The 27366-nt window shown below is 34.7% G+C and overlaps 1 protein-coding gene and 1 long non-coding RNA gene across 2 annotated transcripts in view; one reads left to right on the top strand and one right to left on the bottom strand.

Moving 5' to 3' along the window:
• Positions 1-23253, top strand: part of LOC309630756 — a 36489-nt gene extending 13236 nt beyond the window's left edge. The window contains exon 2 of the long non-coding RNA XR_014245919.1: positions 1135-23253. This is a non-coding gene — a long non-coding RNA (uncharacterized lncRNA). The remainder of the gene's footprint in view (positions 1-1134) is intronic.
• Positions 1-27366, bottom strand: part of ERBB4 (erb-b2 receptor tyrosine kinase 4) — a 1231960-nt gene that overhangs the window by 187405 nt on the left and 1017189 nt on the right. The gene's annotated exons all lie outside the window — the stretch shown is intronic.

Here is a 27366-nt window from a genome sequence, read left to right as displayed (position 1 = left end):
ACTATGTGTTTCGGCGAGTTTCTCCTTGGGTTTATCCTGCCTGGGACTCTCTGCGCTTCCTGGACTTGGGTGGCTATTTCCTTTCCCATGTTAGGGAAATTTTCAACTATAATCTCTTCAAATATTTTCTCGGGTCCTTTCTCTCTCTCTTCTCCTTCTGGGACCCCTATAATGTGAATGTTGTTGCATTTAATGTTGTCCCAGAGGTTTCTTAGGCTCTCTTCATTTTTTTCATTCTTTTTTCTTTATTCTGTTCTGCAGCAGTGAATTCCACCATTCTGTCTTCCAGGTCACTTATCCGTTCTTCTGCCTCAGTTATTCTGCTATTGATTCCTTCTAGTGTAGTTTTCATTTTAGTTATTGTATTGTTCATTTCTGCTTGTTTGTTCTTTAATTCTTCTAGGTCTTTGTTAAACATTTCTTGCATCTTCTCAATCGTTGCCTCCATTCTTTTTCCGAGGTCCTGGATCATCTTCACTCTCATTTTTCTGAATTCTTTTTCTGGAAGGTTGCCTATCTCCACTTCATTTAGTTGTTTTTCTGGGGTTTTATCTTGTTCCTTCATCTGGTACATAGCCCTCTGCCTTTTCATCTTGTCTATATTTCTGTGAATGTCGTTTCTGTTCCACAGGCTGCAGGATTGTAATTCTTCTTGCTTCTGCTGTCTGCCCTCTGCTAGTGTTGGGGGGGGGGGGTCTCCTGCAGAAGCAGAGGGTTGCTGTGGCTCACCGTGGGGACAAGGACACTGGCAGCAGAAGTTCTGGGAAGTACTCCTTGGCATGAGCCCTCCCAGTCTGCCATTAGCCCCACCAAAGAGCCTGTCCCTTCCATGTATTTTTAACCTGACTCCTAGTTAAGTTCAGACTCATATTGCTGTTGTAAAAAGAATGCTGATTTTTCCATTAACTCCAGTGTGTTTTTGCTGTAACTTACAAAAAAAAATAAAAATCCTTGGCATTTTTTGGAGTCCTACATAGATACCCTTAACCTTGATGTACTCAATAAACATTTGTTGAGTTAAATTTGATATGTCGAAAAATGCAACACATTCTGTAATAAAGGTTAGATTAAACTCCCAGCTATGATGCTAGTGATCTGTGGGATTAACCTGCATATTTCTCTTTGCCCCTCCAGAGCCATTCTCCATCCTTCTCCACTTTGCCATGTGCCCAGCAAAACTGACCCAAATGGATGACAACAGGCTACCTTTTCTCTGTATTGGTTTCATTTGCGTTCAGCCAATAAAAAGAAGCAGCAGAAGACTAAAGAGAAAAGAGAGTGAGGTTGGTATTTATCCCTCACCCCCCACTTCCCTGCAGCCCTCTACTAAAAGTCACAGTGGTAATCTTTCTCTTGCTCCTTCAGGCCTAGCAGTTCTGTTACTAGTCTCGAGACACTTCAACAATCTACGCTGGTGTTCCTCAACCCTGCCTATACCTTTATAAAAACCCCTTTGCAAAACTCTCTTCCATTATTCCAACTTAATATACCATGTGTTTCCTGTTGGGGTTCTTCTGATGAGGTAAATTTGGGCAAGTCACATAACCTAAAACTTATTTGTTAAACGACAGATTTAAGTCACTGTTGGGCAAAAAATGGCATGTGTGCTACACCAGCACTCCCTCCCCTTGCCCATGGCAGAGAATGCTAAGCAATCATTGTGATGGGCTGATAATGAATCCCCAAATATGCCCACATCTTAATCCCAGGAACCTGTGAATCTTACCGTATTTGGAAAAAGGGTCTGTACAAATATGATTAAGTTAGGGATTTCGAGATGAAGAGATCATCTTGGATTATCTGGGTGGGTCCTCAATGTCCTCACAACTATCCTTATAAGAGAAAGGCATAGGGAAATTAGATACAGATACCAGAGGAGTCAGAGGTGAGAGTGATGCTTCCACAAGCTACGGAATATATGCAGCCACCAGACACTGGAGGAGGCAAGAAACAGATTTTCCTTTAGAGCTTCTGCAAAGCATGCAGCCCTACCAACGCCTTGACTTCAGAAATCTCGCTTCCAGAAATGTGCTATAATGTTTCTGTGAAGTCAACGAGTCTGTGGTAGTTTGTTACAGCAGCCAAGGAAAACTAATACAATTACTGTATTCCTGCAAGGACTGGATGAGGACTCAAAATCCTTCTCCATCCAATGCTTTAGGCAACAAAAACCAACTTATTGGAAGGTAAAGGTGAGATTTAAACATTGTTGCCTTGATTTTATACATAGTTTTGCAATTAATGTTGCTGCCAAACCTTTTTTTAGTTTGGATGTCCTATATTGGTTTAATCTAAATGATGCAGATACTTTTAATTCATTTAAAAATTAACATATATATATGTAATAGCCAAATGATATAGTATAGGCAAAGAGCTTATCAGTGCCTAGTAGACTCTTAAAAATGTTAGTTACGTTTACATTTGTATTAAACTAATTATATTTGAAGGGAGTGAAATCATTGAGTAGTAAAGGCATGGCCAGGAGTCTGGAAAAAAAACTGCAGCCCCAGGGTAAGTGGGCACTTTGATCTTTTTTCAAGTATAGTAGGGCCATTTGGAATAAAAGGTAGGTAAATTGACCAAAAAATATTTTTTCTGTCAGCCCTTTATAAGCTATTCTTTTCCTATTTAAGCCCAGGGAGAGCTGGAAACATCTCTTCCTACTTTCAACATAAAGGTAATCATGAAACATTAGGAGAAGGCCAAAGGTAGCTTATGGAGTTGCAAGAGAACTTCAAGGACAACACAAATTTGTTCTGTAACAAATAGTAACCACAATAACAGTAATAACAGTAAATAGCAATTTGGGTTAAAGTAGATGATAAAGACTAAGAGGTACTGGTGAATGCTTATAGCTAGGGCAGAGACAATCGCTTACTGATTAATCTTAGCAAAGTTACAGAAAGAGATGCACAAAGGTGTCTGCAATTAACCATTCAGGACTGATATAGGAGAACAAGCTCAGCAAGGTCCAACATGGATCTTCTGAGAGGACGCTGCAATCTTCTGTAAAGAATGAAAACATCAACTTCCTAGAATCAGAATAAATCATCTGAGGCTATAGAGTCTACAACTAGGGAGGAAGGAATAATTATTGGCTCCCAAATAGTGTCTACTGCTTTCATTTTTTTCTCTCCACAAATGAAAATCAATTTTTATAAGGTTATTTGATCTGTTGGGTAAGCCCTGTCTTTAGTTCCCCTACAGCTTTCTAGTTTTTAGTAAACATAGTCCCTCTAAAGTCACCTATTCAAGAATTTCATCAGATCATAACTGCTGCTTGTTGTTGAATTGTACCTGGCACAATGCTATTGACTTTCCATGTGAACATATTTAGTTCTCAGGACAAACTTGTCCAACAGGTATTATTATATCAATTGACTGATAAGGAGAGTAGTTTGAGAAGGAGAAGCAATTTGCCAAGATCCTAAAGTTAGTAAGTAGCCAAGGTGAGATTTGAGCCTGGTTCCCGTTGTATCTGCAGCCAAGACTGTCTCTACCATGATGTCTCCTCAGGAGTTGCTGATGTCAGTTAGGTAACCAGGAGGACTCAGCTGATTTTGTAGTCATTATCTTAGTATCCTAGCAGGAACTATCACTGATAAGATCAACCTATTAATGGAAACTTTATGAAGTGACATTCTAACAGGTACTTTTTTTTTTTTTTGATAAATCACCTGAGCACAATTTATCCTCGACTACTTAAAATTAATCCTCCTATTATAAAATGCTGAATAACCTTTGCAGGAAGGGACAAAGACTAACTCACATCTTTATTCTCATTTCTGCACAGGAGAACATGATTCTAGGAGTCTCAATCAATACATTTAAAAATCAAATTTGACTTAAAATAGATCAGAATCTAGTAATTTTGGTAATAGCTCTTATTTAATTGCTTAGGACTTCATGATTTGCTATTTTGTATAATTTGGGGAATTAATTCTGTTTTCCTAGATACTGCACATTCTCCAAAGGAAGACACCTATGGTGTTTCTAATTTGCAAGAAGAATCTGTTAATTAATTCCAATTATATTAAAGGCATATAACAACAAACAACCAAATAAAATTAGGAAAACCTTCCCTTAAAAACTAATAAAATATCTTAAATATACTTCTGGTAAAAGAGGAGGCTGAACTGTGTTCTTCATGATTCATTCAAGATAAAATACTGAGTGACTTTAATTAAGTCTCCATTTTTCAGTTACTAGTCTCATGCTCATATAGGATAATTCACACATAGAAATCATTTGTCCTATCATTTATTTCTTTCTTATCTCCTCTACTTTTTATAATGAACATAATTATTGCCATCAGATATATTAAATTTTGAAACCATGATTTATATGCAAGTTCTTATATTAAATATTCATGTCAATGTTATTTTAATATTCTACACTGATCCTGATGTCAAGAGTATTCAGTTAGAGGCAATCACTAGTAAAAATCTGCATTAATGTTATTTATGTTTCTATGTTTTTAATATAGTAGCAGTAAATAATATTACCACCTGACGCAAAAGGAGTTATAATAAACCCTGAAAGAAAATATATGGTGTTACAAAAGACCCCTATTGCTAATGTCTTTGCTTCAGGAGGCTCCGAGTCAAAGGAATGTGTGGTTTTGTGGCTAGACACACACTGTGTAAGGGTTAGACAGTGGCAGTGGAAAAAGGAGTACCTCATAAAGAATCTCTGCAAGAAGGCCTCCAATCCTGACTTGGTATTTGAAACCAGCCACTGAAAATTAACCAATATTTTAGAAATGGAATGGTAACTGAGATTTCTATAATGACTGCCCTCGGAAAAGTCAATTCATGGCCACTATATTCATCATCAGAAAACTCAAACAGTAGTGCAGAGCACTATAAGGGTTATTTTGTTAAATATTATCTTATTAATAACGGTATGGAGTTTAGGAGTATTCATAGGAAATAGCTAGCCATTCTTTCATTCACTCATTAACTCATGCCCATTATTGATTGAAGTTTACTCTATACACTCCACTAGGATGCAAAAATTAAAAAGACATATATTCTACTCATGAATAGAGGATATCCTAGAAGTCTTTAAATGTTAGTAAAAATAGGTTATGAATATTAATAACAGTTATGATGAATATTTATGATCTAAGATTCCTATAACAATTTATGGAAGACAGAGATTATCTTCTAACTGAATGCAGGAAAAAAAAAATTAAAAGCTTTGTTGAGAAGAAAAACCTGAGTGTGGATATCACTATGTGGGAAGAACATGTTATAAAAGAATAAATAACATGGATTGGGTGGTGTGATGAGGAGAAAGAGGTATGAACACTGATTCATGCAAAACTTCTTTCCAGAGTGTGCTCTTTTACTAGTTAACATGATAAGAAGCAAGTCATTCACCCTGTCAAAACCTCGGTTTCCTCTGCTGTATACAGCTGAGGATCAATAATACTCATCTTGTGTAACAACAATTTCACATAATATATAGGAAAGGGTCTAGCACAGGGGCTGGTCAGATAACATATCAGTTATCCAATATAACTAATTCTTTTCCTTCTAAAATTAAGAAAGTGGGAAAGTGTCATATGCATGGGGAATACAACTAGATCAGCTTATAGGGAGCATCAGGCACATGACAAAACAGTAAGGAATAAAACTGGAAAGGGAGGCTGGTACTAGGGCTTGTAGGAGTTTAAATGATAGGCTGACGTTTGGATTTTATTCTGTCAAAATCCTTGATCAAGAAACTCACATATTCTGGCAGCACTGTCCCCAGGATAAATCATAGGGAAATGGTCTGAAAGCCAAGAGATGAGGAAGCTGCTGTCCGTGAATAAGGTAATGAGATTTTAGCACACTGCATCGTAAGGAATCTGAAATAAATGCCTAGCTTGCCAAACACCTTTTTAAAAAGGGTCTTCAGGTTTTGTATTTTGTGCTCTTGGCTGGGGTTTCCTACTTCACATTTAAAAAAAAAAAAAAATCCTTCAGTAAGTTACAGAGAATATTGAGGAGTTTGTCCTGTGGATGATAAAAACCTGTTATACAAGTCAAGATAAAAAACCTTCCCCCACTTCTTTCTGGAAGGAGAGATTCTCTTTTACTTCTCCTTCCCTGCAGTAGGAAAGGATTTGCATCCAATATGAATAGAATTTTACTTCTCAGCATCTCTTTCTTCTTTTCATTCCCACAACTCATTGTACTTTCCTCATAATCCACTTTACCCCATGGCATCATTTTTTTTCCACCAAATTTCATGACAGTATTGGTCAGTCTGGTTCATTGCCATGGTCACACAATTTCTCTGCCTAATACAGGCATTAACAATTACCCTTTGACTTTCTACCAAACAATTCTGAAAAGGACAAAAGAAATTACAGTATTCAATAGTCAGTGGAATGTCTAACAATCTCTCAGTTCTTTATAGATATATATGGGGACAGCTTTTTGAGGGAAGGTGCAGTGACTTTTGTCTGTAGTCTCTATTAATTGTTGCTATGTTGTTTTCCTATCCCCTATGTGGGGATGTAACAAACTCTGAGGCTATTCTACTAATCTTTTCTCCTCTTGATCCTTTACATTATTATAGCTTCCAGAATTTCTGAAGCCCCTGTGCAAATACTATCTAAATTTTAAAGTTCTGATGGCCATGACATCAGTCATTCCGCTAAGAACCAGACTGAACTGAGATGGAACTGGTACTAGAGGCTAAATATCATTTTTGAGAGTTAAAAAATCAAAACTTAAAGTCACCAGTCATGATTACGAAAATTTTGTATTATTAGAAAATGCCTCTGTGGCACTTCAACTCTCAAGAATTATTTGCTTCAGTCTGTTTCATCAGAGGAACCAGAAAATTATTATTTATGATAATACTTACATAGGTTACTTAGATTAAAAGTAAAAGAATTCATATATTCAGAGTAATTATTCATCAAATCTTCAAATGGTATGCAAAACCCACTCAAAAAATAAATTCTTCATTTTTTAGGTATTTTAATTGAAATTTATATAAATTAAAATTCACAGATATTTAAAACGTGTACTGGAACATCATAACCTGATATTTATTTCAATTTTTAAAATCATAGTATAGAGAAAGCAAGTTTTATAAGGTTCTTCTAAACCAATTTCAGTGATTTTTAAGTGCAAACTATGCAATTAAATGTTAAGTGTGATTAAAGAAGCAATACATTTGAGGATATCTGCAATATCAGTACAGACTTATGGTGCTTTTTAGCATTAAGGCATTTTTGCACATCTAATGTATTTTCTTTGAAAATGTGATGGAAATATTTAAATACTTCATTTAGTAGTTATCAGATGACTTTAGATGGCTTTGAAAATAAATACAGATATTGTGGTTATGAGCTAAGAGTTTTTAATGGTATAGTGTGCTTCTCAGAAGAAAAATGTCAGATAATGGAAAAAATTTGATCAACAAGCAAAGATTTACTTAGCGCTTAATATGTATCCAAGTCAAATTCTAAAAATAAGAATGAATTGCATAAAACATGACATGAATAAATAATTTCATTTCATAAACTTTCATGTTTTCAGTGACATTGCAGATTAAAAAAAAATTGTTATTATTCCTTACAATGTGACAAGTATTTTTCAAACTGTACCATTGGGAGATGGAATGATTGAGAGGAATGAATTTCAATAATTTATTATTTTTTTTAGATTTTATAACAAGCTCTGGTAAATAGAAGCCAGAGCCAAACACATAAAAAAAGAAATCACAAGTATTTATTGAAATATCATTTAGGAATTATTTATATTCCCAAGATTTTGAGAGGAGAGTATAATAAATTATATTTTTGAGATAAATTATGTTTCTGTATTTTTCATAGTTATATTTTCTAAAATAAAAATAAACTGTATTCAACAATGTATCCATCATAAAAAGTTAGAATATAGTGATTATTTGCAACAAATGAATATCTGTAGAACTGTATTCTAGCTCTTAAATTTTTAAAAATATAAGAGAAATAAAATCTTAAAAAATTTTCTGTAGGTATGACATGGTAATATAAACAATGTAATTGATGAGCAGAGAGATTAGAGAGGGGTCACAGCGGTAATTTTTCGTCAACTATACTAATTAAAAATATTTTCTATTTGTTTCTGAATTCTAAAAATGTTCACTAGAAACAAGAAAGAAATTATTCTTTTGAATTTGTCCCCTAGGTTTTCTTTAACAGTGGAATTCAAACAATTTAAAAGGCAATTTGAACTTCTATTTTTCATTTGACTATGCGTTTTCTTGAGAAGAGTAAAAAAAATGTATTATGAAAAGAAAGATACTATACTAGATATTTTCCTTTCCTCATTAATTTAAAAGTAATTGCAAGAGCAAAAGCCATGCCTATTGTGTGTGTCTGAATGGCCTCAAGGAAGATTCAATTACAAACTGATATGTTTCAACACACATAGCTTGCATACTTAATTCAGATGTACCTCCAAAAGGAAACATCTCTAGTTTTGTTAAATGCACAACAGGTTTCAGTTGAGCCAGTAATTTTCAAATATATTTGTATTATTTCTTGGCATTTGGTGCTTTTTTCCTTGTAATTCCTAGGTGCACATGTAAAATACTTGATGTTAAAGATGAGCAACTCACTGAGTAAATGGTCATTTGTACTTTTAAAAATAAAATGTTCATCAAGAACATGAGAGTGGAGTACCAATATGGTTAATAGAATAACATATACTCTAAATGCTAGGACTAATCTGTTTAATACTTATCAATCCAAATGTGTAAGTCTAGCACTCCTTTCTAGTTCCCTGGAAAGGGTGTGATATATTTTGATTAAAATCATAGATCAAAATGGAACACTGTACTAGTTTTCTGTACTACTGAATTTTAAACTTTTGCCCAGAAATTTGGCATATAAAGATTAAAATTACATAATATATGTGAATAAAAAACAAAAAATCATACTTCATGTTTAAGTACTCATAAAGAAAAATGTGGATACATGTATCCTGATGTTAAGTGTATATATATACATATATAATATATATATATAACATATGTGTATTTTATATATGTGTGTATATATAATATATAAATTAAATCCACTTATTTCACTCTCTTCCTCCTAACATTATACATACACAGATCCATTTATGTTTTTTTCCTAAATATTTTAGCTGTACTTTAATTATTTGTGGTATTTAGAGCTTTTTTTACTAAATGAAATGAAATTCTTTCATCATTATATTTCACATTAATATAATGCATCTCTAAAAATATTGTAATGATGAGGCAGTAAGTCAAGCCTATAAACTTACTTATGAAATAGGAAAAAAATAAAAGGACGTAGGTGTAGAAAGACATTCAATTTCATGAAAATGTGTTATTTCTAAGGCTATGTGTACGAAGATTTCATAATTAAATAAAATTAATTAACAAATTAAATCAACATTTATTCACAATTGACAGCAAAAACAAGGAAAAAATGTCTTTGAGGATTTACAACTTTTAAAAATCAGAGTATTTAAGTATTAAATTAGATATGTTTAATTATTAAATCATTTTATTAATTTCACTATGATTCTAAAAATTTTCAATGCAATTTACAATTATTCACAAAGAGCCTGAATGTATATAATGACATGAACAGGTAAATTGAGAAATTAAACATTTGAAAAAATATGTTTTTGAGAAAATGTTTTCTAAAAATATATAGTACATTAGAATCAAGTAAAGCAAAAGCATGTGCCTAACTGTCATTATTCAGGCTCAGACTCTATTCTCAAATGCTTAATAAATATAAATATTTGTGCTTATAAATATTATTATAGAAAAATAATTCCAAAATAAAGAAAAGATTATTAAAGTCAACTCTCAGCTTCTGTGTCAATGAAAAGTTATCCTTGGTGAAAATAATCAAAGTTGTGGATTTTCAGTTTACTGGGGCTGGGATTATCATTTTAAGCATCAAAATACTTAAATTTCTGTAGCTTATCTTTGTCATAATTAGTCAAAGTTCAAGAAATTTACATCAAAATATGTCCCGCCTTGCTTCTAATATCTCTTAACCCCATCAAATGTGGTGAAGCAGAATTTCATGAGTGAAATTTTGAAAGCAATAAACCTATGCAAAATTAAAATGTTGGGAATTGCTTTCTAATCAACACACAACATTCAGCAGACAGAAAAGAATATATTAATAAATTTGACTTTAAAATAATTATGTACATTATGATATATCATAAAGGCATTAAAAGCCAAATAACAAAGAGGAAAAATATTTGCAACACTTATCATAGGTGCTAATCTCTCTAATATATGAAGATTTTATAGAAATTAAGAAGCAAAAGGCAACCGAGTTAAGAAACAGCCAAGATCATGAAAAGATAATGCATAGAAAAAGAAATATAGAATTGTGCTGTCTCATTCACAGTAAAAGAAATGCAGGTTAAAAGTACACTGGAAGTACTAAAAAATACTGATATTGTTCTGGACAGCATTTTTTTTTTTTTTTTTTTGGTTCTCACCATATTTTGTAGTGAGAAACACTTTACTTTTCCTTCCAGAATATTTCTTTTTATTTCTGCTCATATTTGGTTCTAGAGAATCCATGTATGAGCTCTATTCCATCTACATACATTCCCCAGACAACACATAATTCCTAGAGGATTGTGTTTGAGTCTATTTTAGTTTCTTTTTCATTGCTGAGTCAAGGATCTCTATCAATTCAAAACTATAGCAAAACTTAAGGATGTACAGATATACATTTTGTCTTCACTTTAGCTTTTCATCTCTCATATAGAATACACCATAGTCAGTCCAACTTATACTGATGAAAATCATCAGTTCAAGATTCACCTTTTTTATCCATTCAGCTAATACTTACTGGGTGCTGTTAGGAGCTAAATTGTTTCTCACCCCCCTTACCCGCCCAAAAAAAGATATATTGAAGTCCTAAACCCCAGTATCTCAGAGTGTGACTTTATTTGAAAATAGAGTTGTTGCAGATATAACTAGTTAAGATGAGGTCATACTGGAGTAGGGTGGGCCTCTAATCCAACGTGACTGGTGTCTTTGTAAGAAGATGGCCATGTGAAGACAGAGACACAGGAAGAATGCCATGTGAAGACAAGGACTAGAGTGATCCATCTACAAGCCAAGAATTGCCTGGGGTTACCAGAAGCTGGGAGAGGTAGGAAAGATCCATCCCTAGAGACTTCCAAAGGAGTATGGCCCTTGCCAATACCTTGATTTTGGACTTCCAGCTTCAAGAACTGTGAGAGGATAAATTTTTGTTGTTTTATACAAACAAACAAAAGAAAGCATTGTGCAATATCATTTGCTACTTTTCAATTTGGAAAAACATCCAAAGATTTTATAAAACCCTGTCCTCTATTACATAGGCCATGGAACACATAGTGTTGGAGCCAACAAATGTTGGCATACATCACTGGTGGAAATGCTAAATGGAACAACCTGTATGGATGATAATTTGATTTTAACTATAAAATGACAGATGTATTTACCTTTTGAACTGGGAATTGCACTCTTGGAAATTCATCCTGCAGATATACATTCACACATATATAACACAGGTTCTTCATTGCAGCATTGTTTGTGGTAGCAAAAGTCTGGAAATCACCCTCTAGCGATAAGGACAAGTTAAATAAACTGTTGTATAGCCTCAGAGTGTAATGATCTGCAGATGTTACAAAGAATTTGAAAGTTCTATATGTTCTGAGGAAGTGATTTTCTTTATTTCTTTAGGTTTACTTTTTAATTAAAATGTAATATCTAGATCCAAAAGAATGTGTCAGTCTGAAGATAAATTTCTAGGGTCAATTTGAAAAATTATATAAGAATGACAGCAAGTCTAAAAACAAAAAACTAGTTAACATTTCTAGGACTTAAAAGTGAATGCCTACATATTTTCTTAAATCAACTCAGATCTCATTCAAAACAAATTTGTAGTCCTTCTGAGTAGCTCTTATGACTTAACTATCCGTGTATTCTTCCTTATTCACACTGTCCACTTCTACACAAAAATATGTTCCCTCGGATCCAACTTTTAAGCCCCAGGAGCAATGATCTAATTAAGTATTGATAGTACAGAATGATTTGTAACTGAGACTATATATCAAAATGACTAGGTAGATTTTTAATTATGTCAGTCAAAAATTTTTAAAAATCTATTGTCCAGGGCTTCCCTGGTGGCGCAGCGGTTGAGAATCTGCCAGCCAATGCAGGGGACACGGGTTTAAGCCCTGGTTTGGGAAGATCCCACATGCTGCGGAGCAACTAGGCCCGTGAGCCACAATTACTGAGCCTGCGCATCTGGAGCCTGTGCTCTGCAACAAGAGAGGCTGCGATAGTGAGAGGCCTGCACACCGCGATGAAGAGTGGCCCCCACTTGCCGCAACTAGAGAAAGCCCTCGCACAGAAACGAAGACCCAACACAACCAAAAATAAATATAATAAATAAGAAAAAAAATCTATTGTCCAAACTAAATTCCAAATTGATCACTAAGTGAAATACCCATCATAAAGCTGATTACTATTGTATAGTTATGTTCAAAACGTCAGTTTTAAATTTAGCCCTATTAAAGTTATCAAAGTTCAATCAACAGAACAGGGCATCTGATCAATTTGTGACCACAGAAGTTAGCATTCATTTCTGAATTATCATTGTAAAAACTAATAATTGAGTCAATAGGTATAATTCCAAATTATTGAGCCACAATTATGAGATGTTAATGATGTTATCCATTTTTGAATGCACACATATATTCTGTTTCTAGGATAGAAATTTTAGTAGAAAAATGGGATGAATATATAATCGAAATAGTGTACTCAGAACAAAGAAGAGTTCTTACGCTAAGGATAAACACATTTTCCAAGTAATTTACATTAAAAATATCCATAGGGAGAGGTTACTCATCTAAAGTGAAAACTTGTTGTTTTGTCATGGGGAAGGAGGAGAAGCAACTTAAGCACTTTTTGAAACTTTCTCTATAATCATGGTAATAATCTTAAACAATATAATTATTTTCACCAAACATGATCCTAGAATACTTAAACAGAGTAAATGACTACACTTTCCCTATAAAAATCACTCATGGGGTCTGTTATCATGGTATTAGCACCAAAATGATAAAACTACAAAAATTTCTAGAAGCTATTCAGCAGATGAATACAGATATTGATTCTTCCTGTACATAATTGCAACCCTTGGGGTACTTGGAGCATTATTATTTAATTATTAAAATAAGCTCCTTGATTTTGATCAGAATTACATGAAAAGTCACTATTTTAGTTTCCAAAGTATGCATTATGAACATCCATTTATCTGCCAAAGAGGGGAAGTAGGATAGGGAAGGGAGGACACATTCATTGAATATGTAAGGTTCTTTAAAAGTTTTTTCCTCGCTTATCATTCTGGTTTTATCACTTCACCCAATTAACTACGTTTCCAGACAGCCATTTTGATGCTACCTTAAACATGCCAGGCTTTTCTATTTCACCACGCTGATGATACAAGGTAAAATAGATACAATCTACTTTACCTAAGGACATGAAAAATGCAACGAATTCACTGTCCCCTAAACCTATCCAAACCAAATCCATAACAAAAGAATGAGCTTGAATCTTATCTTTTTCACAACTCTCTAAAGTACCAGTATATACTAAGTTTATTCTCTGAAGCACAAAATATAGCATTTTATATTATTCTATATTGCATTCTTCAAAGTATATTAACTTTCCCCATCACATACAGAGTTAGTTAGCCATGTTAAGTCAGATTCGTGTCTTGTGTCATACAAAGATAATCTGACAGTTAACATTCTTGGTTATGTAGTTGATGTTGCCCAGAAATAGGCTGATTTGTTGATATAAGGTGATATAAAAGGACCACTGCCCAGATCCCCCTTCAAGGAAGAACTTATTGTCTTAGCATCTGAGAGTGCTGTTGGGAGACTACCTTCTGCCAACCCATCTTTCAAAGATTTCCTCAGCTGCAGAAAGCCAATTCACCCAAATCTACACCCCTTCCCAAAGCCACCAACTTCTAATAACTGCTACATGGCAACTCAGGGCAACTTTGATGGTTCATTTTAGCTCCAGAGCGATCAAAGGAGGTCAGACAAGGCTGTTGTCACACCTGAATCACAGCCTGATTTCTCTCTCTATCTAATCCTTCTTCCTCCTCCCGACTCCCCATCACAGTTGTTAACCCCAAGTGTACTTCCTAAGAACATGTTGGATACTAAATTCCGTTTCCGTGTATCCTTCCTGGGGAATCCATCCTGTAGCATAAACCATTTGAAAAATGAACTAAGCAATAATTTGCTTTTAGCAAAATTTTGTAGACTTTTCCGATATAGCTAAGATGTCAAATTTGGATGTCTCAGCTACCCACCAATGTAGCTGAGAAATTTTGTTTGTTCACAAAATATTTACTAACTGTCTCCTACTTTATGCCAGGAAATAGAGCAGTGACAAAGACAAACATGAAAACTTACATCAGAAATTTATTGTACTTACAGAAATGCTTAAAGCCATGTAAAAATGAAAATGATTGGGAGGGAGGGAGATGCAAGAGGGAAGAGATATGGGGATATATGTATATGTATAACTGATTCACTTTGTTATAAAGCAGAAACTAACACACCATTGTAAAGCAATTATACTCCAATAAAAATGTTAAAAAAAAAAAAGAAAGCATTCCAGTAATACAATTCAGAAAAAAAAAAAATGAAAATGATAATTTAGGTAAAGGATTTTGTTGCATTCTTTTATGAGTAAATTCCTTAAAGAAGAGTTTTTCACATTTGTACAATCTCAAGCCTCATGAATGACTGAAGGCAAAATCAATAACCCAAGACTGAAATAGTTTAAATATTATGAAGTGTGTGGCAGTCATGTAAACTACTTAAACATATCCATCTTATGAAGAATTTATTGCTAACCAAGTTGCAGTCTTTCATATTGCCTTTTCGAGGAAAATTTCTTTTTTCTTTATGTGTACCTAAAAAGTAGTTTAAGTTATAGCCTGAGGAAATTTGAGAATAACAATGATTCAAACAAAATAGGCATTTAAGAAGTATAATATATTTTGCTGAGAAAAGTCAGTTAACCAAACAACTTTGAGAATCTGCATAGTAAGACACACTGTGCTGGCTGCTGAAGACTGTTTAGTAAAATCATTTTAAAGTGTAAAAATGAGATTCTTGACAAGTCTAGAATTCTAAAATAATTAAAGGAAGACTCTTGAAAAAACAAATATATATTAGAAGGGAAAAAAATCACTAAATTGGTAGAAATGTGGTGATAATAAAAGAAGAAACAATTAAAACATGGTCTGAGATATATCAGAATAAGAGTACCTTGGAAACCCTGATCCGGAGAAAAAACAGAAAATACAAATATAAAAATTAAGAGTTAGAAAAAAGAGAAAACTCTAGGGGATGTATCAGAAACAAGATGAAAACATCACAGTTACCAGAAGGATTCGCAATCATATCAGAAAAACTCTACTAATGTTCAACTTTTTTCTAGAGGATCCCGACAAAGCTACAAAAGAAGAAAAATAAATCAGGGATTTAAATATGAGGAAGTAAGAGGTAAAAATAATATTAGTCATTGATGGTGGTTTTTTTTTTAACCAAGGAAATAAACAAAATAATAGAACTAGCAGACTAGAATATAAATGAAAAATAACATTCCAATTAAAATAGGAACAAAAGCCTAGTAACTCCAGTAAAGAAAAACATAATCACATTTTAAGAAAATTATATAATAAAACTAAAGTATATCTGAATGAGAAGTTTCAATATTGTAAAGATTCAGTTACCCCAAAATTCTACTACATCTTTAATTCAATGTTAAATAAGGTATCACTTGGGAAAGGAAGAGATATTAATGCAGCAATTAAAAATTTCACTAGTAAAGAGAAGTTCTTAATGCTTTGAATAGTAACGAGAGTAATGACAGAATGCCTGCTGTACCAAATTCAAAATGTACAATAAAGGGGGAAGTAAATGAAATGAGGTTTCATTGCTTTTCCTAAGTTAGGAATAGACAGGTCAATAGAATAGAAGAGAGGATTCAAAATAAGATAAATCTATTCTAGTAATTTAGCTACAAAGAAGTTATAAATACATTAATGCTAGTGGCTTGGATCTAAAAAAAAAAGAAATCCTTTTAAGAGAGCAACAACATAAATAGAAATATTTGTATTAACACCTACTTTTCTCAAAGCTTCAAGTGGTCCCAATATACAATCTGTAGAAACTCTTAATAAATCTCCACATTCTCTTCTCTTTTCTAGCACCCTGAAATTCCTAGGATCCTCTTTCCTACTGCTAAAGAATTCTTCTCTAGGTTCTAGGTTTGCAATCTTGTTTTGATGATTTTGTTTTTTGCTTTTTGTTTTGTCCCTGAGCTATTACCTCTTGAAATGTTTTTTTTCCTACACATGTAGCAACTAGAGAAGAACTCCTGAACTCTTTTTATTTCTGCCTTTAAAGAAACTATTATTTTTAAAAAAATGACTAGCCATGCTAATTTCAGTTACATTCATCCCTATGTTATGGAAATAGTCTTTGAGCTACCAAGAACACAAAAAAATAATTTCTTGTTCTTTATTTTTTATTTTTTCAAAGTTAGATATCTTTAGATTCCTTCTGCCAAGAGTCATATAATTGTTAAATCTCTTCTTTCAGTTTAGTAATTTTTATAAATCTGTAATCTATGAAAACAATGGGTACCATAAATATTTTTGGAGATCATAATATGAGAATTAGCAGTACAACTGCCAACCTCCATCCTTAGACAATTTATATTGGGTGTATTATTTCCCATAAAACTTCTCTAATACTTAAATCAAAAAAGATAACTCTTAGCTAACTATTTCCAATATTTAAAAAATTTAACCTATGGGGAAAGTCAAAAAAGAATTTCACTTTTAACTGAAATCCAGGGGCTAGATATTTTCTTAGATATTTCTTTCCACAGTGACTAGCTTATGTAGAGTTGTAAACTACCATTTCTCAATATAGATGCTTCTGGCCCTTCTTGCTTCCATGGGTGGAAGACAATGTCATATGCTTAAGGAGCCCTCTAATTCTCAGTAAGCAACCATTTATTTCCCAAAAAGAATATCTAATGCTGTTCCTTATGAGGGAAACATTCTCCAATAGCATGAGATTATTACATGGATTAAATTAAAGGGTACATAATTTTTAGTTTTACTTTAATAAAAACTATTGAAAAAAAGCAAGGTTAGAGGGAGCTCTTCTAGGATTTCTAGATTTAAATTCCTTACAGGACTTCCAGTTTAATATGATAAATTAAGTGCATGCATTTTCTCTGCTCCTTCCCAAGATTCCACTAAAATTACACTGAAGACAGTAAAAAGATACAAATCCAAAAGACCAGGAGAATGGGAGAGGGAATAACAACAAATGAAAAAAAAAACTTAATGAATTTCAGGGAAATGGAGGTAGTAAAACTAAGAAAGCAAAATGGCAAATACCTACAAAGGGGGATGCCAGGGATATAAAAGCCAATTCATTCAGCAGAAACTGGCAGGGGTGGGGGGGGGGAGTATAAAAACTGGAGACATCTAGATGGTGAAGGTGGAAGATGGAAATGAAAACAGAAGTAATATTTAAAATTTGTATAAAGAACAATTAGACTCTCTTGTCTTCTCCTTATTTGGAGTAGCAGGTTATTGCTTCTCTCCATTCTGGCAAGAAACTAGACATTTTTAAATGGAGAAACTGAACCAAACACATTACCTTTAGGTACACCAGGCACAGTGGAGACTGGAGGAGTAGAGCCTTACTAACAGAAGGTCTCTTTTTTCCTGTTTGTGTTAAATCTATGTAGTGAACAAAACTACTTGTAATCATCTCCAAAAATGTGCAGCCAGGTGTATAATTTTGCTAGAAACAACTGGTAGATTTTCTCTGCAAAAATGATCCTATAGTGGGTAATTTAAACAAATGGTCATATTCTTGCTCACAGGAGAACTCAAATCACCGGATGCTACAGAGTGAATGTTTGTGTCCCTCAATATTCCTATCTTGAACTCGTAACCTCAATGCAACATATTAGGAGATGGGGCTTTTGGTAGATGATTATGTCATGAAGGCAGAGCTCTCATGAATGAGATTAGTGCCCTTGTAGAAGAGACTTTGAAGAGCTCCCTCATCCTTTCTGTCTATGAAGACACAAGAAGAAGAGAATAGCTGTTTATAAAGCAGGAAGTGGGCTCTCATCAAATACCAAATCTGTCTGTGCCCTGATCTTGCACTTTTCAGCCTGAGGAAAAAAATTATGTTGCTCATGAGACTCCTAGTCTATGGTATTCCGTTATACCAGAAAACAAAGAAACAGAAAGAAAGAACTCACAGGAAGAGATAATTCAGGGAACAGACAAAAACACTTCAAAAACTAACACCCTAAGACACATGAGAACATATATTGTATTCATCATTTGGAAAAATCTGAGAAAAAAGATTTTAAAATTAAACAATCAATCCAGAAGGTCCAGCAACTGACTAAAAAGAATCCCAGAAGAAAGTGCAGGGAAAAAAAAAAAAAAAAGATAATATTACCAAAGAGGCCATGGAGGAAAAATATGCCAAACTGACAGATATAAGTTTCTAGGTTCAAAGAGTCCTTCAAGAGCTCAGCACAATGAATTAAAAAAAAAAAGTCTCAAGGTTCATCATTTGAAAACTTTGGAATTAGCAGAAAAAAGAGTCAAATATTGACAAGAGGAAAACAGGAATTAGGGATCAGAATGGCATTAGACTTTACAACAGCAAAATTGGAAGTTAAACAAAAATTAGAAAAATGTTTGCAAAATGCTGAGGGAAAAGGATTATCAACAGAATTTTATACCCAGGAAAAGTATCAATCAAGTAGAGAGGTAGAAAAAGTATTTCCAATGTACCAATTATCAAAAAAAGAAAAAAAAAACTTATCCCTACAACGCACCCTTTTACAGGAAGCTATTAGTATGAGGATGTTGTGTCAATTATCAGTTTATTGCCTCTCAGCTACAAATGTACCTCTGTGATAAAGAACTGAATTTCTTTAAGTATTTCTCCTTCAAAGAGAACATAATGTTAAACTTTTAAGTTGAGGGCTCTGGAGGAACGTTGTAAGAGGAGGAGGCTTCCTGCAATTTCTGGCACTGGTTAGGAGGGGTGGGGTGTGCAGATGTTGGGGTATTGATATGTGAGTCAGTCATGTGGGTATGAGGACATTTGATAGAGCCTTCCCCAGCCTTGGGCCCAGGACCTAGTTTGTTCTCCATGACTTTAAATCCTTGGGTGTGGTAATAAATTTTCCATAGCCCCCTTGACATGAAAACCAGAGTCCTGAATTGCCTGCCTGCTCTGTAGATCTCCTGTTTGCTCAGGTGCCTAGACTCACCCAGCAAGTCCCCATACAGCTTGCACTCATTGGCCTGCTTGGACTCCATTGGCAAGCCCCCCACTCAGTGTTCATGAAACTATCAATCTGGTTTCTCAGCACACAGACGCCTACACCACACACCAAGAAGTCATTCCTACTGAAAGTCTTTCCTCGACCTCTGTCCACACCCAGACTCCCACTTCAAGTCCACCCATGCCACCACTTGTTGGTCACCTGCTCCTCAGCCTGCACTCCAGGGGATTCCTGTTGCCTATTGATGGCCCAACAAATCTAGATCAGCTTCAGCCTGGATAAACCAGGGACTTCTCTGCTATCTGGTGGTCCAACCACATCTGCTGGAACAAAGGTTGAACCCCTTCAAGTTTATCCTTCATTGGGTACACTTCCTCACCCCAGGGTACCATATAGAGTTCCTCATATCTTATAGTTACTCTTTTTTATCATAGTTAGTAATTCATAATATGAAAGACTAAATCGAGAAGGAGGAAGGTATGGTATCAAGGAATTAAAGCATCTTACTGAGCTGCAAAGCAAGGGGAGATTATAGATGATGAGGAAGGGCCGAGAATTGCAGTTGGGTCTTAAACCTAGATAATGCCAGTCATGATTGGAACATGAGAGTGGAATTCTTAAGGAAGAATTTCTCTCAGGAGAAGAGAAAAGAAAAAAGAGAAAAAAGTAACATAGATTTCCTGGAGCATATAACCTTGAGGAACAGAGAATTCTGTTCATAAGTTTGAGACATATTAGATATTGGGATATAAAATGCGTAGGAAAAAGTATTTCTTAGTGAAATGATTATCAGCAGTGAGCAACATCTTTATAGCAATAATTCTGAAAAAACTAAATTATCAATATAATTTGAAATTATGACACAAATACTATACAGAGAACATGAGTGAAACAAAGTTTAGGAAAGGATCTGAAAATGTTAAATCTTCATTTTCCATATTTAAAAGTCAATAGATTATATCTAAAATTGATACTTAAGAAACGGCAATAGAAGCTTATTTTTAGAATTGAGGGAAATACCAGAAGAAATAGCTAATAAAATTGTCTATGTAAAGCATGATCCCCAGGGGGCAGTCAGTAGGGCAAGAGGCTTTATTTATTTATTTATTTTAATAAGCTTGTAGTGCTATGTGCCTTATATATATATATAGGGTGAATATATATTTATATTTACTTATATAGATATTATATATCTATATCTATTTCTATCTGCCTACATCCACCTTCTTTAACTAAGAAATTGAAAAAAATTTCTATTACAGAGAGAAAAGTGAATTACAAAAAAAAAAAGTGAAGCAAAAAGAAAATATAGGCTATACAGTTTGAAATAAAAATTTCTTCTGGAGCCTCATCCACCAAAGGGCAGACAGCAGAAGCAAGAAGAACTACAATTCTGCAGCCTGTGGAACAAAAACCACATTTACAGAAAGATAGACAACATGAAAAGGCAAAGGACGTTGTACCAGATAAAGAAGCAAGATAAAAACCCAGAAAAACAACTAAATGAAGTGGAGATAGGTAATCTTCCAGAAAAAGAATAATGATAGTGAAGATGATCCAAGACCTCAGTAAAAGAATGGAGGCAAACATCGAGTGGATGCAAGAAGTGTTTAACAAAGACCTAGAAGAATTAAAAAACAAACGCCTAGAAGAATTAAAGAACAAACAAACAGAGATGAACAATACAATAACTGAAATGAAAAATACACTAGAAGGAATCAATAGCAGAATAACTGAGGCAGAAGAACGGATAAGTGACCTGGAAGACAGAATGGTGGAATTCACTGCCATGGAACGGAATAAAGAAAAAATAATGAAAAGAAATGAAGACAACCTTTGGGAAGAGGTTGAAGAGACCTCTGGGAGAACATTAAATGAAACAACATTCTCATTATAGGGGTCTCAGAAGGAGAAGAGAAAGAGAAAGGACCAGATAAAATATTTGAAGAAATTATAGTCGAAAAATTCCCTAACATGGGAAAGGAAATAGCCACCCAAGTCCAGGAAGCACAGAGATTCCCAGGCAATATAAACCCAAGGAGAAACACGCCGAGACACATAGTAATCAAATTGACAAAAATTAAAGACAAAGAAAAGTTATTGAAAGCAACAAGGGAAAAACGACAAATAACATACAAGGGAACTCCCATAAGGTTAACAACTGATTTCTCAGCACAAACTCTACAAGCCAGAAGGGAGTGGCATGATATAATTCAAGTGATGAAAGGGAAGAACCTACAACCAGGATTACGCTACACGGCAAGGATCTCATTCACATTTGATGGAGAAATCAAAAGCTTTACAGACAAGCAAAAGCTAAGAATATTCAGCACCACTAAATGAGCTCTACAATAAATGCTAAAGGAACTTCTCTAAGTGGGAAACACAAGAGAAGAAAAGGATGTACAAAAACAAACCCATAACAATTAAGAAAATGGTCATAAGAACATACATATCGATAATTACCTTAAATGTGACTGTATTAAATGCTCCAACCAAAAGACACAGGCTTGCTGAATGGATACAAAAACAAGACCCACATATGTGCTGTCTACAAGAGACCCACTTCAAACCTAGGGACACATACAGACTGAAAGTGAGGGGATGGAAAGAGATATTCCATGCAAATGGAAATTAAAAGAAAGCTGGAGTAGCAATTCTCATATCAGACAAAATAGACTTTAAAATAAAGACTATTACAAGAGACAAAGAAGGACACTATATAATGATCAAGGGATTGATCCACGAAGAAGATATAACAATTGTAAATATTTATGCACCCAACATAGGAGCATGTCAATACATAAGGCAACTACTAACAGCTATAAGAGAGGAAATTAACAGTAACATAATAATAGTGGGGGACTTTAACACCTTACTTACACCAATGGACAGATCATCCAGACAGAAAATTAATAAGGAAACACAAGCTTTAAATTACATAATAGACTAAGTAGATTTAATTGATATTTATAGGACATTCCACCCAAAAACAGCAGGTTACACTTTCATCTCAAGTGAACACAGAACATTCTCCAGGATACGTCACATCTTGGGTCACAAATCAAGCCTCGGAAAATTTAAGAAAATTGAAATCATATCACGTATCTTTTCAGAGCACAACGCTATGAGATTAGAAGTCAATTACAGGGAAAACAACGTAAAAAACACAAACACATGGAGGCTAAACAATACGTACTAAATAACCAAGAGATCACTGAAGAAATCAAAGAGGAAATCAGAAAATACCTAGAGAGAAATTACAACGAAAACACAACGACCATAACTTATGGGATGCAGAAAAAGCAGTTCTAAGAGGGAAGTTTATAGCAATACAAGGCTACCTCAGGAAACAAGAAAAATCTCAAATAAACAATCTAACCTTACACCTAAAGGAACTAGAGAAAGAAGAACAAACAAAACCCAAAGTTAGTAGAAGGAAAGAAATCAGAAAGATCAGAGCAGAAATAAATGAAACAGAAACAAAGAAAACAGTAGCAAAGATCAATAAAACAAACGGCTGGTTCTTTGAGAAGATAAACAAAATTGATAAACCATTAGCCAGACTCATTAAGAAAAAGAGGGAGAGGACTCAGTAAAAGTAGAAATGAAAGAGGAGAATTCACAACAGACACCGCAGAAATACAAAGCACCCTAAGAGACTACTAAAATCAACTCTATGTCAAAAAAATGGACAACCTGGTAGAAATGGACAAATTCTTAGAAAGGTGTAACCTTCCAAGACTGAACCAGGAAGAAATAGAAAATATGAACAGACCAATCACAAGTAATGAAATTGAAACTGTGATTAAAAATCTTCCAACATGGCTTCCCTGGTGGTACAGTGGTTAAGAATCCACCTGTCAATGCAGGGGACACGGGTTTGATCCCTGGTCCAGGAAGATCTCACATGCCATGGAGCAACTAAGCCCATGTGCCACAACAACTGAGCCTGTGCTCTAGAGCCCATGAGCCACAACCACTGAGCCCACATGTCCCAATTACTGAAGTCCGCATGCCTAGAGCCCGTGCTCTGCAACAAGATAAGGCACTGCAATGAGAAGCCTACACACCGCAATGAAGAGTAACCCCCGCTTGCCACAACTAGAGAAAGCCCGTGCACAGCAATGAAGACCCAATGCAGCCAAAAATAAAAATAAATAAAATAAATAAATTAAAAAAATTATCTTCCAACAAACAAAATCCAGGACCAGATGGCTTCACAGGTGAATTCTATCAAACATTTAGAGAAGAGCTAACACCCATTCTTCTCAAACTCTTCCAAAAAATTGCAGAGGAAGGAACACTCCCAAACTCATTCTATGAGGCCACCATCACCCAGATACCAAAACCAGACAAAGATACTACAAAAAAAGAAAATTACTGACCAATATCACTGATGAATAGAGATGCAAAAATCCTCAGCAAAATACTAGCAAACAGAATCCAATAACACATTAAAAGGATCATACACCATGATCAAGTGGAATTTATCCCTGGGATGCAAGGATCCTTCAACGTACGCAAATCAATCAATGTGATACACCATATTAACAAATTAAAGAATAAAAACCATATGATCATCTCAATAGATGCAGAAAAAGCTTTCGACAAAATTCAACACCCATTTATCATAAACACTCTCCAGAAAGTGGGCATAGAGGGAACCTACCTCAACATAATAAAGGGCATATACGACAAACTACAGTAAACATTATCCTCAATGGTGGAAAATTGAAAGCATTTCCTCTAATATCAGAAACAAGACAAGGAGTCCACTCTCGCCCCTATTATTCAACATAGATTTGGAAGTTTTAGTCACAGCAATCAGAGAAGAAAAAGAAAAAAAGGAATACAAATTGGAAAAGAAGGAGTAAAACTGTTCACTGTTTGCCGATGACATGATACTATACATAGAGAATCCTAAAGATGCCACCAGAAAACTACTAGAGCTAATCAATGAATTTGGTAAAGTTGCAGGTTACAAAATTAATGCACAGAAATCTCTTGCATTCCTATACACTAATGATGATACAAACTGATGGAGAGATATACCATGTTCTTGGATTGGAAGAATCAATATTGTGGAAATGATTGTACTACCCAAAGCAATCTACAGATTCAATGCAAGCCCTGCCAAAATACCAAAGGCACTTTTACAGAACTAGAACAAAAAATCTTAAAATCTGTATGGAGACACAAAAGACCCCAAATAGCCAAAGCAGTCTTGAGGGAAAAAAACGGAGCTGGAGGAATCAGACTCCCTGACTTCAGACTGTAATACAAAGCTACAGTAATCAAGACAATATGGTACTGGCACAAAAACAGAAATATGGATCAATGAAACAGGATAGAAAGCCCAGAGATAAAGCCACACACCTGTGATCAACTAATCTATGACAAAGGAGGCAAGGATATACAATGGAGAAAAGACAGTCTCTTCAATAAGTGGTGCTGGGAAAACTGGACAGCTACATGTAAAATGAAATTAGAATACTCCCTAACACCATACACAACAACTAAACTCAAAATGGATTAGAGCCCTAAATGTAAGACCAGACACTATAAAACTCTTAGAGGAAAACATAGGAAGAACACGCTTTGACCTAAATCATAGCAAGATCTTTTTTGATCCACCTCCTAGAGTAATGTAAATAGAAACAAAAATAAACAAATGGGACCTAATGAAACTTAAAAGCTTTTGCAAAGCAAAGGAAACTGCAAACAAGATGAAAAGACAACACTCAGAATGGGAGAAAATATTTGCAAACGAAGCAACCGACAAAGGATTAATCTCCAAAATATATAAACAGCTCATGCAGCTCAATATTAAAAAAACAAACAACCCAATCCTAAAATGGGCAGAAGATCTAAATAGACATTTCTCCAAAGAAGACATTCAGATGATCAAGAAGCACATGAAAAGCTGCTAAATATCACTAATTATTAGAGAAATGCAAATCGAAACTACAAGGAGGTATCACCTCACACCAGTTAGAATGGGCATCATCAGAAAATCTACAAACAATAAATGCTGGAGAGGGTGTGGAGAAAAGGGAACCCTCTTGCACTATTGGTGGGAATGTAAACTGATACAGCCACTATGGAGAATAGTATGGAGGTTCCTTAAAAAACTAAAAATAGAATTACCATATGACCCAGCAATCCCACTACTGGGCATATACCCTGAGAAAACCATAATTCAAAAAGACACATGCACCCCAGTGTTCATTGCAGCACTATTTACAATAGCCAGGTCATGGAAGCAACCTAAATACCCATCAACAGACGAATGGATAAAGAAAATGGGGTACATATATACAATGGAATATTACTCAGCCATAAAAAGGAACGGAATTGGGTCATTTGTAGAGACGTGGGTGGATCTAGAGACTGTCATACAGAGTGAAGTAAGTCAGAAAGAGAAAAACAAATATCGTATATTAATGCATATATGTGGAACCTAGAAAAATGGTACAGATGAACCCGTTTGCAGGGCAGAAATAGAGACACAGATGTAGAGAACAAATGTATGGACACCAAGGGGGGAAAGCAGCGCTGGGTGGGGGTGGTGGGATGAACTGGGTGATTGGGATTGACATATATACACTAATACGTATAAAATGGATAACTAATAAGAACCTGCTGTATAAAAAAATAAATAAAATAAAATCCAAAAATTCAAAAAAAAACAAATAAAAAATAAAAATTTCTTCTGGTTTCCTTGATTGAACCAAAAGTGTTAACCGCTTTTAACAGTCACCTATTGAGTTGCCTCTCCGGGACCTCTTCTCCCTGTTAGGAGTCTTAGCATTTATGCAGCGTATATGGTAAAACTGCTGGGCCATCAGCAGCCATCTTTAACAAGGGTGCTCCACCCTCTCATTTGATCCCGGCGTAGGCATACTCCCAAGACAGGCCAGTGAGAATCTTTTCCCTAAACCCTGCTCTCTAGACTAGAGGTTAGTGGGACACTTTCCACAAGCTGGGTAGAAACTGAGGTGAGAGAATTCTCTGTGGATCCTTAGGGATTGTAGTTTCCTTTAATTTCCTAGTTCCAGCTCATTCCTGAGGCACACCTGTATTCCTACCATTTGGGTTCCACCAGACTGCCGTTATTGTTCAAGAGGGTTTATTTAGTTTACTTTTTTGATTGAACTACCTATTACAGAATACCATATTTATAAAGAAACAATTTCTGCTTTCTCCAGTTATCCATTAGTTTATAACGTTTTTATGTTTTCTCCTTGACAAACTGCAGATGGAGCCTCATAGTCTAATACATAGGTCATTTGATGTTGCATTGGCAAATTAAAAATGCCAGTTATCAGGGATGAAATGAAATATATAATTACGGTCTGTAAAGTGTTATATAGTAATCAACACCCTGAGAGACAGAAACATGATTTGAGAGTTGGCTTATATAAATATAGTGGGTCACAGAATTTCTCCAAATCTTAATTGAGCTTCTACCTATTTTTGTTTGTTTCATACGTTTCTTTTTTGTTTCATATGAGACTGATTTTGTTCTTACTTACAGGTAAATTTTACCTTGAAATTATGCCACTCTTCCCTATCAAACACCAAAATGTTCCTAAATTTAAGCACTTGAGAAGGAGAAATCCAAATGATAAATATCACTTAGTAATTCACCAAGGCCTCTTGTCCCTGAATACTTTATGCTCTAATGCTGATTTGTAAGTCAAATAGTTTAGGTGTATGCCAGTGTTCACATTCAGCCTTATCAACCTCATGGCACAAAGAGACCTTATAATGTAATATCTCATCACCAAAAGGACAGTTAGATAACATAGGATCATGCTTCAAAAATGGTTTAGCTGGCAAATACATATTTTAAACAGACCGCTTGGTTGACTTAAATATCAGAACTGTCTTTCATCAAGTCTTGATTAGCTGACTGTTAACCTTGAACCAACA

This window comes from Balaenoptera borealis (assembly GCF_965194805.1).
Source record: "Balaenoptera borealis genome assembly, chromosome: 6".
In the NCBI taxonomy this organism is placed as follows: domain Eukaryota; kingdom Metazoa; phylum Chordata; class Mammalia; order Artiodactyla; family Balaenopteridae; genus Balaenoptera; species Balaenoptera borealis.
Note: the sequence above shows the minus strand (reverse complement) of the source record. Positions and strands in the feature narration are given on the sequence as shown.